We start from the raw sequence: 19,944 nt of genomic DNA on the forward strand, positions 1-19,944 counted from the left end.
GAGTGGGAGAGAGGATGGATCCTTGCGGAACTCCTAAGGAGATGGAGGTAGGGTTAGATAGGCAATTTTGGATTTTGATTTGTTGAGAACGGTGTTGTAGGTATGAGACAAACCATTTGTGTGAAGTACCATTCAGGCCGAATCGATCTCTAAGAACATTTAGTAGAGCAGAGTGGTTAACAGTATCAAACGCTGCAGAGAGATCGAGGAGGATCAGCAGGCTAGATTCACCATTGTCAAGTGAGTGGTGGATGTCGTCAATAATGTTTAGCATCAAATTACCTTTCATGTCACCTGCACGGCACTCCTGCAACACAGATAGAGCCATTTTTCAGACAACTTTCCAACTGCAGTTATGTTCTAATAAGTGACCACAGCTGTTGTGGCATGGTGCCAGGAAAAGCCTATCTCGTCAGCGTTAGTTCCATGGTCACTTGCTGTATGCAAGTATTGTATCCAAACAGCAATCCAGACATGGAGGCGGCAATATGGCCTTCTTTGAATATCTCTTCTATTCGAATTGATACTTTAAGCAGAGTGAAGTCCATTCTTTTACAGACAACTGTGCCTTTAACCTCGTCCAAAGAGACGTATGATCTGCAAGTTGCAAGGACAGCAGCAGAGATACATTCCCTATTATCAACAAATTGCCCCGTGCATTTCGTAGAAATGTTAGGTCAAATCTTAAACATGTCTGATACCAGTGGCATCGCACATGTATTTAAGACAATTTTTTCGGGACTGTTAGCACCCTTTGAAACAGTTCTGAGCATTTTCCCGAATTTTGTTCATTCCTTTTTCGGCGGCCTGCCTCTTCTTTTGGGACTCATAGCAGGAATTTTATTTTGTATCCTTCTGCTCCGATATGGTAAGCCAAGCCACAGGCAGAGCTCCAGCTACAATGGAAGAAACGATCTTAGCAATACGCTACCGAGACCAAATCACTAGAGTCCTCGGATTGGCCCGGCTAAGAGATCTGAGTGCAACCTGGTTTCTTTCATTCAGACCAATCTGGCAAGATTGCATCTTACCTGTGCTTCGATGTCTGCTATGCGGAGAAGAATGCGTGTTGGACGTCTGTCTTACACTACCATCAGCAGTACCAATGGATATCGATACTTTGCTAGGTCCAGTAACGACTCATGCAACGTGTTGTCCCCAGCGGCTACCTATTCTGATGACGGCATTCGTTGAGACTTCACCACTACGAGTAGGTGGCGGTGAAGTACGAGAGGAAAGCAGCACCAAACAGGTACAACCCTCTGTGAGCATTGCTGATCCAAACATCGATGATAGCAATCATTCTCACATATGCACAATTTCAGCATTTTCAAACTTGGTCGAACTTTCACCTGATGTTGTAGACCAATTTTTTGCAAGCCTGTCTGATATGATGTTCTCCCCTGAACAAAAAGAATAATTTTTAAAAACAACGAGCACGCAGCGTTCTCTGAAGTCTGAATTTGGCCTTCAATTGTGATAAACAAAGCCACTGAAAACATTTGGAACTATTTTTTCCCCTGAAAACGAAATAATTTTTTCCACTTCCAAAATATTTACTTTTTTTGGCACACAGTAATCTGCTTAAAGTAGAACTATTCTTAGAGAACAGAGCTTCTATTTTTAGAGATACTAGAGACAATATTTTACCTCAGCCTTTAGCACATGTACAGTATTGTATGAATATGTGATGAAATGGTCTCGACCTTCTTTTCTGTATTAAGAGCCATTTCATGTGTAATTTTCGCAACTCATTAAGCTAATATATATATGCATTTAACTGAATGATACCACTGCTTGAAAAATGTACAGTACCAATACTCATTTTTTCGTGTATTTACCATATACCATTTCAAATGCGAATTTTGTATTTTGGGGTGGGTTGTTAAACACACATGCATCGATGTTTAATATTGCTTAGTTTTTAGTAATGATGGACATTAATACGTGGAGTGGGTGTTGTGTTTCTATCTAGGACCTTAATTCGATATTCCCGATTTATGCCCTTATATGGTTATAATAAATAGTATCCTTATAAAGGCATAAGAATCATATCCATATTTAGTCATAGCCCATGCAGTCCAAATACGGCAAGGCTACTCCCATAGACTCCTAGAAAGCACAACGTGTTCTTTAAACAAACCAAGCCTCCAGCAGCCCGGGAATTCCCCCTGCTTTTGTTTTGATTTGCACAAGAACTCCTGGAGTCCAGAAAGAACTGTTAGTTCTTAGTGACGTCTTAAGTCCAACCTTACGTCAAACCTGGCACCTTTCAGGTATAAATATACCAACGTTGCCTTAAGCAAACACACGGTGGTTTGGAGCAGAGTGGCTATCTACTTACCCGAAGCCCAGCTGATGCGAGAGCCGAAGGAAGCCGCCCCTCTCTTTTGACGCACTGAGAAAGACGCTGTCTTTTCTCCAGCCGAGAAATTCCAGCTCCAGTGTTTCCAGTCACCCTTGCGGGTTGCTGGGAGATCGAGTCCTGAGACACGAGATACAAGACCTCCTACATTCTAGAACCAAGGTACGGAGCTGACTAAACCCTTAAGAGATGTCTTGATTCAGATTCCTTGGCAAAAACCAACTTAACTTAAACTGCAACTTACTTACTCCTTCCCACGTATTAGGCTTAGGTCAGGTACACCGGGGTAGGCGTATCTTAGAAGCACCAGTTGAGTACGTTAGTCAATGTTTTTATGTATGTATATATTTTATCCGTTTTAAAGCATCATATGGCTAGGAAACCATATCAATGCTTTTACAGTATTATTTCATAATACTCCTTTTACTGTACGCACTTTACTTTATGATAAGTATTGCAATTGTGGCATTTCATTTCTTTTGCATGAGAAAGAAGACTGCTCAATAAATAACACCTTTTATTGAAAACGCCCGTCTCTCTATTTCTCTGCACTCTGGTGAAACTAAGTACGCACGATTGACTGAGTGAAATAGCTGTCTATTGTTTTCACACGACTCTAGAGATACACTCTTTATTCTGAGGGAGCAAAGTTGTCATGTTTATGCGGTTGTCAGAAACTAATCCCTTCTTGTCTAAATCAGGAGAGTTAACTCTTTCTTGAACATTCAAGAAAGTTTCTAGTGACCTCTGAGCTAGCTGGCAAAACTAATTAAGTCTAATATAGTCAGTAGATACCTAGATGACCTCAGTCCTACGTCTAAACTGCTGTCTATATTATTCCAATGCGCAGAGCCTATTGGGATTATAGGAACTACACTACAATAGGGTCGAAGACCTTCCCTGTAAAAAAGCGGATCCTTGAGCACTGGAGAGCGGTGACCAACTGTGACTTCAGTTATAGCACTGCCAGACACTTTAGCGAAACACATGAGGGAGACTGGACTAAAGACAAATTCTTTGGCTTAGCCACCATACCTAAGAATCCAAGGGGTGGTAACAGAGTACAAGCCCTTCGCAGATTAGAAGCCAGACTGATACTGCTGGCTGGCAGCATGTTCCCTAACGGCATGAACAATGATGAAGAATTATATGTGCACCTTTAATTATTTAAGTTGTATGCTTCTATCCTCCCAGTAACGAATTTCCATGCATATGTTAACAGAATGATCACTGTTAATTTTAACTCACCTTGCTTAGAATTCATGCCAAATCATGTGTCAGTTTGCACTGTATCAATAGGGTAGTTCTGTTATGGAGAGGTGGTGTAATCTGGGGGATACTACAGTGCGAAATAAATGTAATTTACCACTCATCACTACCATGGAGAAGCTTCTCTACAATTAATGTGAAATGATGGGTTTAATGTTGATGCAATTAATGTGGTATGACGAAACACGTATTATGCTGTCAACTGACCTACTTTGTTTGTTTTTTAACAGAAAATACCACCCTGGCCAGGATGGAAGAATTATCACAAGTATAATTATAAGAGCACATGAGATCCAGCCTGTCTCACATGGCCATCTCTACTATAGACGCACTACAGCTAAGTGGTCCGCTGACTGGTTAACTGTCAACCCAACACCATAACATCACTTTATGACCTCTCACTCATTTCACAAATGCCCCTCCATATGAGGACCTCACTCGGACCTCTCTAGGTACTACACCTACAATTCCCCTCCTGTGATATCCCCACTACCATGAGCCACACCACCGTGGGAACATGCCAACCTTTACGCCCCTGCTCGAACCTCCAAACCATCACCAGAACTACACATCAATAGGTGTACTAGACACTCACGCAATCCTATAAAAAGGGATACAATGTGCACTGTTACCCTTCACACAATATAATATAATTGTTGGAAATTACCATTGTCACATAAATATGAAATTAATACTTCACAAAGTTGTAAATATATGTCTTGAAATCACATGAAACGGCAAAACAATTTATTTTATTTTATTTCACTTATTTCTTTTATGTCTATGCACGCTGCGACGTGCATTACACTGTACCTTTAAATAATGTGGGAATTCTCGAATGGTCATGTGACCAAGATCTCAGCGGAGATCGAAACGCGTAAACTGTTTGCCTGAAAAAACCTGTGGGACTTTTACCTGCAGACCTGGTGTGGCTTGTCTTTTTGCCCAGAAATCGGCAAAATCTCTGTGGAATATATATATATATATATATATATGTTTTATGACTCCTCAGCTTGTGTATAAAACCGTTGCTGTGCTCTTTTTCAAAATTGTGTTAGCCTGAAATAATTGTGTTTGGGAGCTAATCCTCCTTGGGGTAAAATCTCCTGTAACTCGCTGAATCACGAGCGAGGCAGGACCTGCTACTGCCAGCTGATTCCCTCAGCCAATCACGGGGCAGGCGGGGCAGAGTTTAGGCTGCCAGCGGCTATTTCCTTGCCAATTTCAGCGCGGGAACCGCTACTTTGTCTTTATGACTCCTCAGCTCGCGTGCTAAACCGTTATTGTGCTCTTTTAAAAAATTGTGTTAGCCTGAAATAATTGTGTTTTGGAACTAATCCTCCTTGGGGTAAAATCTCCTGTAACTCGCTGAATCACGAGCGAGGCAGGACCTGCTACTGCCAGCTGATTTCCTCAGCCAATCACGTTGCAGGCGGGGTGGAGTTTAGGCTGCCAGCGGCTATTTCCTTGCCGATCTCAGTGCGGGAACCGCTTCTTTGTTTTTATGACTCCTCAGCTCGAGTGCCAAACCGTTGTTGTGCTCTTTTTAAAAATTGTGTTAGCCTGCAATAATTGTGTTTGGGAACTAATCCTCCTTGGGGTAAAATCTTCTGTAACCCGCTGAATCATGAGCGAGGCAGAACCTGCTACTGCCAGCTGATTCCCTCAGCCAATCACGGGGCAGGCGGGGCGGAGTTTAGGCTGCCAGCGGCTATTTCCTTGCCGATCTCATCGCGGGAACCACTACTTTGTTTTTATGACTCCTCATCTCGCGTGCTAAACCGTTGTTGTGCTCTTTTTAAAAATTGTGTTAGCCTGAAATAATTGTGTTTGGGAACTAATCCTCCTTGGTGTAAAATCTCCTGTAACTCGCTAAATCACGAGCAAGGCAGGACCTGCTACTGCCAGCTGATTCCCTCAGCCAATAACGTTGCAGGCGGGGCGGAGTTTAGGCTGCCAGCGGCTATTTCCTTGCCGATCTCAGCGCGGAAACCGCTATTTTGTTTTTATGACTCCTCAGCTCGCGTGCTAAACCGTTGTTGTGCTCTTTTTAAAAATTGTGTTAGCCTGAAATAATTGTGTTTGGGAACTAATCCTCCTTGGGGTAAAATCTCCTGTAACTCTCTGAATCACGAGCGAGGCAGGACCTGCTACTGCCAGCTGATTCTCTCAGCCAATCACGATGCAGGTGGGGCGGAGTTTAGGCTGCCAGCGGCTATTTCATGCCGATCACTTCACGTAAGCGCTGCGGATGCGCGCAGTGGGCGCGCGGGCGGCGCGACGAAGGCACGCCAAAGGCAAGTCCGTCTGTGCCCGTACGCGCCTGTATGGAGCCTGGGGCCTGTCACCATGCCCAAAACTCTATCCACTACAGCATTAAGCAATTTCTGGCACTGCACACACTTCCCACCGCCCTTGATACCCTGACATACTCTACTTTACAATCTCAGGGTATCTTACAGTTTAGAACCTCATTCCCTGAATTAATTACTTTTCAATCAGCAACCCCCGCCCAAACTTTGGTGCCGAATGGCGCCCGAAAACTCTCTGTCATATGCCTTAACACCCGCTCTCTGGTCAAGCACCAATTAGACATCTTCTTGTTGCTGAAATCTGAGCAACCAGACTTTCTATTGCTCACTGAAACATAGTTATCTCAGGAATCTTCTCCTGACATTTTAGCCACTCTCCCCTCTGACTATCTCATTATTCAAGCCAATCACCCTCAGGGTAAGGTGGGCGGAGGAGTAGCCATTATCACCCGCCATGACTGTAAATACTCCACGCTCCCCTCTCTAGCTTTGCCCTCTGTGGACAATCTAGTGCTCAAACTCGAATGCGAATTAATTACGACACCTCTGGTCTGTGTCCTGCTTTATAGACCCCCTCAAAGCATGCCCCCGGTCCCTCACTCTTTGGGGGAACAGGTTGTACACCTAGTTACCACTCACGGGAAGGTTATGCTGATTGGCGACTTTAATGATTGGGCCAATGATCCATCGGGTGGTCCCCAATCGATCGAACTCAGTGAGCTACTTTCTGGACTCAACCTGGTGCAACATGTCACTGTGGCCAGTCACATCAAGGGGCACACCCTCAACCAGATCTGGACTGTTAATATAACCATGACTCCCGTGTATGTACTCCCTTGTACTTGGTCCGACCACTATATTATCAAATTCTCCATTTCTGACAATTTCTCTGTCAAATCTTCCTGTCAAGGAGGAGGCACTTACAGAAATTGGAAACTAAGTGATAAAACATCTTTCCATAACTCTCTTACTAATTCTCTCCCTCCCATCCACCCTTCTATCAGCCAAGCTGCCGAACAGCTTACTGACTGGTTGTTGGCCACTAGTGATAAATTTGCGCCCCTTAAGAAAGCACATGCCCCTCGTCGGCATGATGCTCATAAGTGGTTCTCTGATGAGTTAAAAACTCAGAAATTAGGCTTGAGGCAATTAGAAAGAACTTGGAGACGCAAGTACCTTCCGGAAGACAAACGCCTGTATATCAATTCGTTGAAGATTTATAAAAAATCCATCTTGACTGCTAAAGCTACTTATTTTTCTTCTAAAATTTTGTCCTCCTCCAATCGCACTAAAGAGATTTTCTCTATAGTAAATGAGTTATCTAATCCTGACAGACTTTCTATCAAACCTGTCCCTTCACAAGAGTTCTGCAACTCCTTGAACTCTTTCTTTATCGAAAAAATTGCATTGATAAAGGCTAGCATCCCGTCTTCCAATACCCCGCTGCTCTGTCCTACTGTTGTCCAAAATCACAGTACCTTTGCGCAATTTCCAAGTATCACGAGCTTGCCTTTTTGGACATACTCTCTAAAGACAAGACAGGCTCTCCTACTGACTGTTGCCCCCCCCAGCATTTTGAAAGAAATCTTCACTATCCTTCCCAGTCCTGCACTCCATCTTCTGAATCAATCACTTTCCCAGGGTATTGTCCCCGCCACCTTCAAGGAGGCTATTGTCATCCTCCTCTTAAAGAAGTCTGGGGCTGACCCCCAATTGTTGACAAACTATCACCCTATCTCCCTCCTACTCTACCTTGCCAATGTTCTGGAAACTTATGTCACTAGATGTCTTACTGAGTTTCTAGAAGATTCCAAATTTCTTGACCCCAACCAAGTAGGTTTCGCCCGGCTCATTCTACCGAGGCTGTGATTCTCACAGTCTTAGTCTCCCTTCGTGAGAAGGCCGACTCTGGTTCTCCGCAGGCCCTTGTCCTGCTCGACCTCTCCGCGGCCTTTGACACGGTCGACCATACTCTTTTGGTCGATCGTGTCAGAGACGCGGGAATCACAGGACCTGCCCTGGGCTGGATTTCTTCCTTTCTGGAGTCCCGTAGGGTTCCTCGCTCTCCCCCTTGTTATTTCATTTGTACCTTCTCCCCCTTATCCGAGCTCTGAAAGAACGTAATGTCTGCACCTTCAACTACGCAGACGACTTTCAACTCATCTTTCCCATTAGCAACTCTCCGGAGTCTGTCCTCACTTTTCAGTCTACCATACTGTTCATCAGTCAATGGATGAACAGTAATCATCTTAAGCTCAATCCGGATAAGACAGAGCTAGTTCTCACTGGAGGTATCATCAAGAACCCCTGGGGCCCTCACTTTTGGCCCAGGGAACTTGGCCAAGCTCCCTCTCCATCGTCTACGGCCAAGAGCTTAGGGGTCATTATCAGCCAGGACCTCACGATGAAGGCTCAGATCGACTCCGTGATCTCCACCTGCTTTTTCCAACTTAGGAAAATAAAAAAGATCTGCAGGTTTCTCACATATGAAGCTCGAATCTAGGTGATTCTTGCTATCGTTATGTCCCATGTTGACTATGCCAATTCTCTCTACTATGGCATCCCCCTCTGTCTCTCCAAATGCTTACAAATGGTTCAGAACCAGGCGGCTCGTTTGATTACTCATCAACCCAGACATCTCCATATCACCCCACTCTTGAAACAACTTCATTGGTTACCCGTAATCCATCGCTGCGCCTTTAAGGTTGGGTGCCTCATTTATCCACAAGCATGCTCCCTCCCGTAACCTCCGTTCAGCTCACAAGCTACTGCTGTCTTCACTCTCTTACAGACTAAAGCGCATTGGTGGTGCCAGGTTTGCCGTCCTGGCACCCATGTTCTGGAACTCTCTCCCTTCCGATATACGATTCTGCCACACTCTTCTTAATTTCAGAAGCTGCCCTAAAACTTGGCTATTTCGACAGGCTTTCTAACCATGCATTTGAACTCGGGTTCTGAAGACATTGTAGCGCCAAGAAACCTCCTCGGTGTATGTGCACTTTATAAATTTTATTTAACATAACAACATAACATATATATATATATATATATATATATATATATATATATACATATATATATATATATATATATATATATATATATATATATATTCACTGAAAAAACCATAGGTTATACACCATATATAGTTAGGAATTAGCATTTAAAAAACCTTATTTTACTCACACAAAACCATTGAAATTCCATATATAGTTAGTTGCACTAACTATATATCGCGCACCCGCAATCCACTGCTGATGATGTCACATATTACATCATTCATGACATGGTCAGTGACATCACTGATGACATCACTGATGACATCTCAAATGACATCACTGATGACATCACTGATAACAACATCCAGTGATTTTATGTTTCTGTAAAGTTTAAATATGTCTTACATATTGAAGAATGAGTGGATGTATAAGTGTCTGGACGAAGGATTTAGTAGGTGCATGACTGACTGTATGAGTGAGTGATTAAATGTATCTCACTGAGTGCATGGGTTAGTGACTAAACTGTCTTAATTTGTGCATCATTATGTCTGTTGTTCTGTAAACTGCTGCATGTGTTGATCAGTAGCTATATGAGTAACTATATGGGTTATTGATTGATTGTCCAAGTATTTGTATGGGAGACTGAGTGTGTGTGTGGCTGGCTGGGAGGTGTGTGACTCTGTGCAGATCAATGTGTACTTATATCAATGATTGTATAACAAGGTAAGTATGTGTTAGTATATGTTTGAAAATGTAAGGTGCTCTATGTTTAACTGTATAGACAAGAAAATGGAAGTGTGATTGATTCTTTACAGGACTGACTAGGTGTGTGAGTAACTCCATGGATGAGTGGCAGAGTGTGAGTGTCTGTATAGGTGTATGAGTGCATATGATAGTGTTGTAAAGATGAGTGATTGTATGTATGAATGATTGTATGGGTGAATGAGTGAATGTGTGTGTAGACGTAGGAATCAGTGAGTACATATGTAGTAACTAGTATTGGTGTGTCAATGGTTTCAAAAATTATACTCTGTATTTAACACTGGGTGAAACAGAGGTTATAATAAAATGTGAGGAGATGCATTGTATTGTCACATGAATGATATCATCAGTGATGTGGTCATTGATGTCAAATGAGATGTCATCAGTGGAGTCATCAGTGATTCATTTGAGATGTCATCAGTGATGTCACTGACCATGTCATGAATGATGTAATATGTGACATCATCAGCAGTGGATTGCGGGTGCGCGATATATAGTTAGTGCAACTAACTATATATGGAATTTCAATGGTTTTGTGTGAGTAAAATAAGGTTTTTTAAATGCCAATTCCTAACTATATATGGTGTATAACCTATGGTTTTTTCAGTGAATTTTCAAGGTTTTGTAAATGCTAATTCCTGACTATATATGGTTTATAACCTATGGTTTTTTCAGTGAATTTCAATGTTTTTTTAATAGCAAATATCTATAGCTGTAAAATGTATTCTTATTTAAATCCAAAAATATATTTTATATGTTTATTAATAATTTTTTTTAAATATTTTTTTTGTTTCGCTCCCGGTCCGCGGACCGGGAAGCTTCCCGTTAGCTCAATTTGATGCCGCGACCCGGTCCGCGAACCGGTAAAAAATCAACATAGTGACGGTATCGCGTTGCCGCGTAATGCGTCTTATGACGTACTGCGTTAGCGCACCCGGAAGTGCCCCGGGGCGCGGACCGAGGCGCGAAACGCAGCTCCCCGGAAGCGATCCGCGGCGCTTCGCGAAAACGCGACGTATCGCGTTGCCGCGTAATGCGTCTTGTGACGTACCGCGTTAGCGCACCCGGAAGTGTCCCGGGGCGCGGACCAGGGCGCGAAGCTTAGCGACCCGGAAGCTAACCGGGGCGCGTTCCGCAGCGCGTAACATGAGCGTGAGAGGTCATGTGACTTGTTAATAAAACTTTTCATTGGTTCATTTCACTTTTGGTTTCATAATGATGTAAGGCTAGGTCAGGTGACCTAAAAATAACACTTTTCATTGGTTGAGAAGTATTGTTTTTCCCAAATGATGAAAACCCCTCCTTCTTTCCTCACTCTGACTTTCATCATTGTGAGAGGAAGACCTATTTTGCTTGTTGGAAAATGGCTTCATTGGTAGCTTCAGCTGGTGGACCCCCACCACCACCTCCACCTCCTCATGGGAAGAGAGGACCACCTCCCCAGGTCATTACCAACACTGAGGAGGAAGATGAAGAAATGGATGAGGAGGGAGAAGAACCACAGTTCTTAGAAGAGGTGCCCCGGGTTTCCAGAAAGAAAGCCAGTTTCATCTGGCAGTTTTATTCGATCCCTCGTGGCCAAAAAAAAGTCAATGCGAGGTATGTCACCTGCCGCATATGCAAAGAACAATTGTCCAGAGGGACGGACAAAAAATATAGCTATGGAAATCACACAATGCACAGGCACATGACAAGGAAGCATCCACTAAATTACAGCCGGGCGGAAATAAGGGATATGCTTGACAATCCAAGACCAACTCCTGTGGCCAGACCAACAATACCGATTTCTCTAACACCAGAAGAGGCACGGGAAACTGTGCCAAATATTCAAGAAAATTTTGGGCACATGATTCACTTATGTATGCACTGTTGTGCATTATTAGCTTGTGGCAACATGAGCATCAATGCACTCAACCTGGCGTATGAACACCATGATTGCCCTAACCGCCCCCAGTAATTTTTTTTTGCTCCTGTTGAGCCCTTTTCAACGTCTGTTTTTTGTTGTTTCCCCCCCCCAAAAAAAAACCAAAAAATATATAAAATCGTTCAAAAAATACAAAAAAAAAAGAAAAAAAAAAATATAAAACAACAAAAATATAAAAAAAAAAGTTCTTTCCAGAACTACCTTCCCTTTCAAAAAAAATTGCTAGAATGTTTAGCACTCTGGCAAGCTCTATTTCTTTTGGTTCGCTCCCGGGTTAGCTTCCCGGTACGCGGACAAAAAAAAAAAAAGTGTAAGTATAAGGAAAGTAAACAGAGAGTGATGTTAAAAGAAAGACAGCTATAGGGAGTAAAGAAGAGATACTGTTTAATAGATCTATTTACCGAAGAAAAGACAGAAGAGGGTATAATTGTGAAAAACAAAATAGATAACGAAGTGAAAGAAAAAAAAAGAGAGTATAACATTAACAAAAAAGAGTTTCTTGGAGAATGTGAGTGAATGTTCAAAATAAGATTAAAACATGAGGAATAACAGAGAGAAAAAATAGAAAACAGAAAACAAAAAATAACAGAAAAAGATTAATTGAAACAGCAAAGAAATGTAAGTAACATAGAGCCATATCATCAACATAGGCAATAAAAGTTTTGCAGCTTTTATTGGCAGAAATGTGTCGCTAAAGCTGCTTTTGTGGCAGAAAACTGCCGCTAAAACCACTTTTGCACCAGTTTTCTGCCAATAAAAAGAGCAATAATTTTATTGGCTGTGTTCATAATATTCCCCTTAGTGTGCTTCAACTACACAGAGAAAGCATTATGAACAAGTAGTGATAGAGTGATCAGTCAAAGACACTAAGAGTAATAGAGACGGAGTGAGTGAACAAGAGTGAGGAACTATGAGAAGAGAGGGACTGAGGAAAAGAGTGGAAGGAGTTGAGTAAGTAGGTAATAGAGAAAGGAATGAGGAAAGTAGCAAAGGCAGGAAACTGAGGGTTAAAGAAATGAAGCTGTGGAACTAATAGTAGGTGAATGTGATAGAAATGTAACGAAAAGAATACAAAACATTTACCTTATAATTGTCGTTAAATTACTCACTTTTTGTTTTTATACTTTCAATCTGTGAAAGAGAGAACAAACATTTGAAAAATATTAAAACATGTATTTAAAAATTAGAAAAGACAAGGGAAAAGATTGAAGGACAAACAGTTTTTCAACAACTTTGACACTTACAGAAGCTTCTGCTTCTCCAGGCCCCCTACACAGTCCTAAAGATATACATTTTAAACTAACAGTATCTTGATGCAGATGAAGTGAGGCCTATCTTAAAACATGGTGCATCTTTTGCATTGCTGTTGTTTCAGAAAAGTGTCGCAAGACACTAAAATTTTAAATAATTGCTTCAGGATGCCAATAAGATGTCTACTATCCAGAGGTTTGTTTGAGGTGAGGCCTACTCAGGGTTGCAGATGAAATTTACACTTGTTGAAGAGTACAGAGGAGATAATACATGTGAAGGTCTACCAATGAAGTGAGTCATGTCCACTGCACTCTTCAACAAAGTCCAAACCTCCTATGTTTCCCTGGACAGACCTAAACTTGATCTGCACAATGTGATTCGTAATGATAGGAAACACAGGTGATGTAAATGAAATACGTGCAATTTATTTTGCTCATTTCACAATCACATCACTTGTGTTTCCTTTGCTTAGGTATCTCATTGTGCAGATGTAGTCCAGCATATGAAAGAATACGCAGAAGTGCAGCACTGCATGCAACAACTTTGACACTTACAGAAGCCTCACCTTCTCCATGCCTCCTACACAGTTCTACATATACATCATAAATGCAAACAGTACAGAATTAATTATACATGTTAAATGGTTTATTTTTACTGTTCTCAGAATGTATCAAAATTCACTAAAAACAGTGACTTGAAGGTATTCATCATATAACAGCGGGGAAAAAAAAACACAATCAAAATGATTGTGTTTAAAAAACCCATACATCATAAGAAATCAAAATTCAGAACTCCTTAAAGTTAACTTACTTTCCATGACGTCCAAGGATGTCCTATGAACAGCTTACACTCTTTTGTGCTGTTATTACTTTCAGCTCGCCACTTTCTGAAAGAAAATCTCCATCGTTTTTAAAAACACGTTACATGCAATAAATGACTTCTTGCTCTCTACCACAAGTTTCCACAAGGCCAAATCTGGTCAGAGCCATTTATAACTCTTGGATTTCTTGTAAGCCAATCCCGTCATTTGGCATTTCCGCAACTTTCAGAATTAAAATGTTGAAGATCATTTTCACAATCCTGGAATAGTAATATCTTCCCCTTCTTGCTCAGTCATGTTCTACATTTCCTATGACACTGATACTGCTTACTATGAAGCAGACTTACACTACCTCTATGACTACTACAACTATTTAATTCTCTACATCACTTTTAATCACAAAGCAATGTAAAACAGTAGACAGCATTGCAGACTTACATTCCCTCTACTCCATGTTTTGATTGGCTGCTTCAATTAGCTTATAAAAAGAAACAGTTTTTCTGAACTCATTCAAAGTGCACGTATTTCTCCATGACGTCCAGTCCTATGGTTAGAAGTTATGTCTCTGAACTACACTTATCCTCAAGGCCAAATTGTGTAGGAGCCATTAGAACTTCTTGAAATTCCACAGAGCACATCCCGAGATTATTTCCCTAAAATTTTGGTTTTAAAAACACCAGGTGAGAGTTTTTAAGGTCATACGGCAATTTTTTTTTGAAAATTAAAACAGAATCATTGCAGAATGACCAGCCATTTCTAGACTTTAAATAAGCTGTGTAATGTCCTGATGTTATTGAAGGGCCGTCATGATATATAATTGCTGCAGTTACAAAAGTCCTTCCTGATATTGACAACTGCGAAGCTACAAAATTTTTAATTAAAGTTGTCAATTTTGTTCCATCAGGCCTACATCGTTGGAACATTAAAATGACATACTGGCCATATGTTCGTATAAATAATGTGGACATCATTTCAGATTTACATTGGCTACACTCCATGTTGTGATCAGCTGCTTTTACTAGCTTATTAAAGGAGACTGATTTACTGTCTGGCAAAGTTAAATATATAAATCTTTCTGAGTCTACACTAGTAGTACTTGATACCATACAGTTCTCGCAGTCATGCTGCCATTGATAAGAAAGCCCAAACAGCTGATCTACATCTACACCTTCAGCATGTAATACATCAAGCATATACATTAAAAACTCCTGAGAATCTTGCTGAATATTTTGAGAGAATTGTGTTTGGCCTGAACATCTGTCTAACAGATTTCGAATTTCAGACACACTTTCTATGTTTCTTCTATCAGTGCTACATTTCTCTAACACAGAATTTAACAAACTGCAAAATCTTTGATCAGAATTGACCACAATCTCTTCTTTTACATTTTCTAGAGAAAACAAAACATTAACCACTACATTAGCATAGCAGTTGACACCAGAACTGTTTTCAAATTGAAAACCAACAACATCTTCAACAGAATCCTTTTTGTTTCTGCTTGTAATTTTAGGTTCATCGACTTTTCGTCTTTTTGCTACAACCTCCCCAGTATTGGTCACATTTCTTCGTTTCCGGCCTACCACACGTTTCTCAAACAAAGGATACTGAGGCAAATGTGGCGCATACTCTCTTCTTAACCTATTGTATTCCTTAACACAATCTAGATCAGCACAAATGTTTGTGACATCACACTCAATCAAGTACAATCCCGATAAAGTTCTAACTCGTGACAATGCCACATATGCCATACCCTCCTTGAACACAGAACTGCCAATATTCACCAATGCACTGTCTACACTTAAACCTTGCGATTTATGGATTGTCACCGCATATGCCAAGCAAACAGGAAACTGCTTACGGCGAACATATAAGTCTTTTACAAGCAAAAATCTAGCAGAGCAACGACCAATTAGCTGTACTTCCTCAATGCCATCAAATTTAATTTTTAAAAATTCAATTCCATCTCTATTTCTGTATTTTACAAAATCAACAACATTACCCATTGATCCATTTACCAGACCTCTTTCAACATGTAAATTCCTTCTTAAAATTATACGGCAGTTCAAGCACACATTCAGAGTCTTTTCAAAACCTGCAGTTTTAGATATACTCTTCTCTAATGAATCCAATTTTGTTTTCAGATTCTCAGACAAAATAATTGTTGATCCCATATGCTCTACTCTGTCAATAGCTTCCAGTTTCACAATCTCTTGCTTTTCTAAATGCAACATTTTGTTGTTGAATTTGGCACATTCTGCAAGAGTTGGCATCAAACATATTCCAGATTTCTTATCAGTAATTTTCTGAAAAATATTCTCAGGCACAACATCTTGTTCTGGATATAAATTTGACAGTAATCGTGCATGTAAAGCTTCTTTCCCATGCTCGGTCACTTTTCCAATTCTAACATCTTGTAGAATAGTCTTGTAAACTTCATCCTTCGCCTGACGCATATTTTCATGCAGTTCAGCATAATTGAAGTTTAACCATATATTGACGTTGCCAATGCTGCCTAGGCACTTCCTGGTATCTTCATGCGTGAGCATTTTGAACACAGGTTGCCCTTTCACTGGTGTCAGCTGCAGAAGATCTCAGAAAACAATGATGTGTTTGCCACCAAATAACACATCATACTCTGTTTTGAGAACTTCTTGCATCCTCAAATGCACAAAGGCAAGCATGACATTGGAAACCATGCTTACTTCGTCAATGATAAGAAGTTTCATTTTCCTCAAGATTCTTGATACTTCAAAACAAGCATCTCCAGATAGCTTGTGATATTGTAATTTGTTGTCATGCTCCACTGGCAGCATCAGTAAACGATGTAAAGTAATCCCTTTAATGTTATGTGCTGCCAGTCCAGTTGGAGCGGTGACAACACAAGACAGCGATGACTCTGTCCTTTCCTGCAAATAGCATGAAATTGCTTTAATGAGGAAACTTTTTCCAGTTCCCACTTCTCCACTCACGTACAGTCGGACAGGCTTCAACGACGTACATGAGCACTCTTTCTTGTCATGACTTAATCCATGATCAATTTGCATGGTAACTTCGTCATATATTTTCCTCTGCTCAACGTTGAGTTGTCTTTCCAACTCTTCTAAGTTAACCGCATCCTCCTGAGCATGTGCCATGGCTCTTTCCACTTCATTCATGGCAGTGGCAGCTTCATTTTCGATAACAGGTCCTCCTAGTGGATCCTGACTCAATGAAGCAGAACTCTGACTGTCCTGAGAACTGTCTCTGGCAATCTCGGCTGCAATCGTTGCTTCCTGCTCAATTTCCGCATTCAACATTTCTACATATTTGGGAAAAGCAGGACATTCTATGGTCTCCTTGGCGGCATTGAAAGAGTCTTCGTAACAGAGGAAATCTCCAAGCAGTTCCTCTTCTGCACGCCAAGGCTTGAAAAGTTGCAAAAGTGCTAAATAGAAAAACTCCTTTTTTTCAGGAGATTCGCCACTCAATTTTCGATGGTTTACCAAGTGGCATTTTCTTTGCTTGACCAGACATCCCTCACTTCCTATTACAGCATACACTCCTTTCTCAGTATCTTCTTTGATGTTCCTCTTGAATATGTAATTTTGAAGAACCTCATACAGACAAACATTGTCGAGGTGACTGCTTCTATTTGGATAATATGTATCCAACATGTTGGTCTTCAAAATGTCGGTACTGTTTGGCTCCTTTTCCGCCAAATACTCAATTTCCCGCACAGGTTTCAGAACTCGATTACGCGTTGCAGCAAGACCAAGACTCGCCCAAACGATACTCCTGGACTTGGCATAGAGACTTGCTGAAGACAACCGGTCAGAGCATTCGTAAGCTCCAATTTCTCGATGCGACAACATCTTCAGACTGAAACTGTACAACTTCTTGCTGAGGCTCTTTTCATGGGAAATGTCCTCCCACATATCCTTCAATTCTGTCTTCTCTTTTTTGGTGATGTAAGACGTCACATACCGAGCCACAGCCATACAGTTATCAGCCACAAACTGTATATCCATGTTAGCATTCCACATGGACAAAATCACCGGGTTGTAGTCGTTGATGTACTTGGACTCTTCGTTCCTCTTCAAATTGTATGTGTTTTTAGGTGATTTCTTCATGACATTATGTCGCAGCGAAGACATCAAACTGTTTACTCTTCCTTTAGAAATCACCGGTCGTGGAAAACCGAAACGACATTTGGTGTAGAACTTGTCCTTGTTTCGGAATTTACGACGGCAGTACTTTCCACATCGATGGCTTTGGAAACGCAGAACTTTTTCTCTTAGGCTTTTCTTCTCCTTTGCGTTTGGAACAGCACACGTAGAATACTGTTGGATGAAACTCATCACTGAGTCTTCTGGATCCGTTCCAAATTTAGGTGCATCCTTGATCCACAGCAACATATGTATATGAGGAGCACCTCTTGCTTGGTACTCCTTTCTCCAGAAGAAATCCAACACCTCTCCAAGAGGTGGATTCTTCTTATTCATGATGAAAGACATCATAGCTTCAAATCTATGATTGAAGTACCTACATACATTGACTGGATCCAAAGAGCACAGTTCTCCGGGTGTCTTGAATTCGATGTTATCTACGTTAGCATTTGCCTCTCGTAGAAATTCAAGTAAGTCTTCCCAGCCATACTCGGCACAGCTCAGAGTGAGGAACCATGTGGGAGTACCTAAGTTCCTCAGCATACATTTTAAATCACCATGACGACGGTACCAGTACTCATTAGTACCACGCTGACACGCCATGAGATTAATCAGGTGAGAATCCAAAATACTGTCTTGGACATTGACTTTATCCATAAAGTCACTTGCCGAGATGTTTTGCATGTGTATACCACTGCATATGACAGTCCAGACAGATCGCTTTCAAACAGGAGATGAAACAAATAGGGAATGCATTGTCGAAACCTAGCATCTCCTGCATACAATCGCAAAGTCCGGTATTCAGAAGCAGGAATTTGATGAGGTCGCTCATCATATCTTCCTCCCTGACCTGTTGGAAAAAGCTGTGGGAAACACCGAGCTTCCAAACTTTCCTCCCAAACACTAATGGGACTCCCTTTGGCTTGTTTCATTTGAACCAACTCAATAGCATTCCCCATGACTTCCTTGGAATGCAAAGGATGAACACTATAATGTTCATATATTTCTTCACTAGTAGAGGGTTCTACTTTCTCAATTTGACCAGCACACAAATCGCTATCCTCTTCCTCACTTACTTCCTCTTCTGCAACATATACATTCTTATAGTATTTATTATTTTTTTTCAAATACAATGTTGCCTTTTTAACTTTCCTAACATCTACTAAATCTTGCCATATTTTCTTATTCTTTGTCGGAACCCCATTAACTAAGATAACCAGAGGTTCCTCTTCCACTTTTTCTACTCCAATTGTGTTAATGTTTTTCTTCAAATCTAGAGGCAAATAAACAACTCTTCCCTTTAATCCTCTCTGTAAATCTGATGGAGGCAATTTCCCTGTCTTTGGCTCCATTCTTACAATAGCCTGAAAGGAATGGATACTTTGAATCAAAATAGATTCATAAGTATTTAAATCCTTCAATTCAGAAGGAATCTCAACCAATTCCAGATTATTATGAACTGCTCTAGCAGGCATCTGGTTTTGATTTAATTTGCAACAACAATAAGTACACACACGTTGATCCAATCCCAAATCAAAACAATTTTCTACCATCAAGTATGTTGCGAAATCCTTCCATTCACTATTATCTTCCCTTTCACTTTTTGCATATAAATCCACTAACTTAGTCTGATTCTTATAATAAGTGCGTCGACAACACACACAAGTGAAATTAGGCCTCTCACTTGATTTCACCTCAAACGTCGCAATTTCCCTCTGGAAATTATCTGTACTGGAAACCTGTACACTATCTTCCACATGACCCTCTTCTTCTTGCTCAATTTCAACATTCTCCTCTTTACTTCCAAAGTAACAAAACTCAATTTCTTCACATATATTCTTCACATCTATTTCAGAACCATGCAAAAGAGCAGCGCATAATTGTTTAAGCATAATTGCTGGACTCTTAGCATAATACAACATTCTAACTAATTTCCTCACTTTATTATGATGCACTGCTAGCATCCTGAAATGATGAAAAACACTCTGGCATACTCTCCTGGAAAGACAAGCCAGTGAATGACCATGCAAACCTGTCACTTCTCTTACTCTGCAAGGATCTAATTCTTGCAACAACCTTATTTTCTGCTTCAAACTT

The sequence above is a fragment of the Lissotriton helveticus genome, chromosome 4_1 (assembly GCF_964261635.1).
Source record: "Lissotriton helveticus chromosome 4_1, aLisHel1.1, whole genome shotgun sequence".
Taxonomy (NCBI): Eukaryota; Metazoa; Chordata; class Amphibia; order Caudata; family Salamandridae; genus Lissotriton; species Lissotriton helveticus.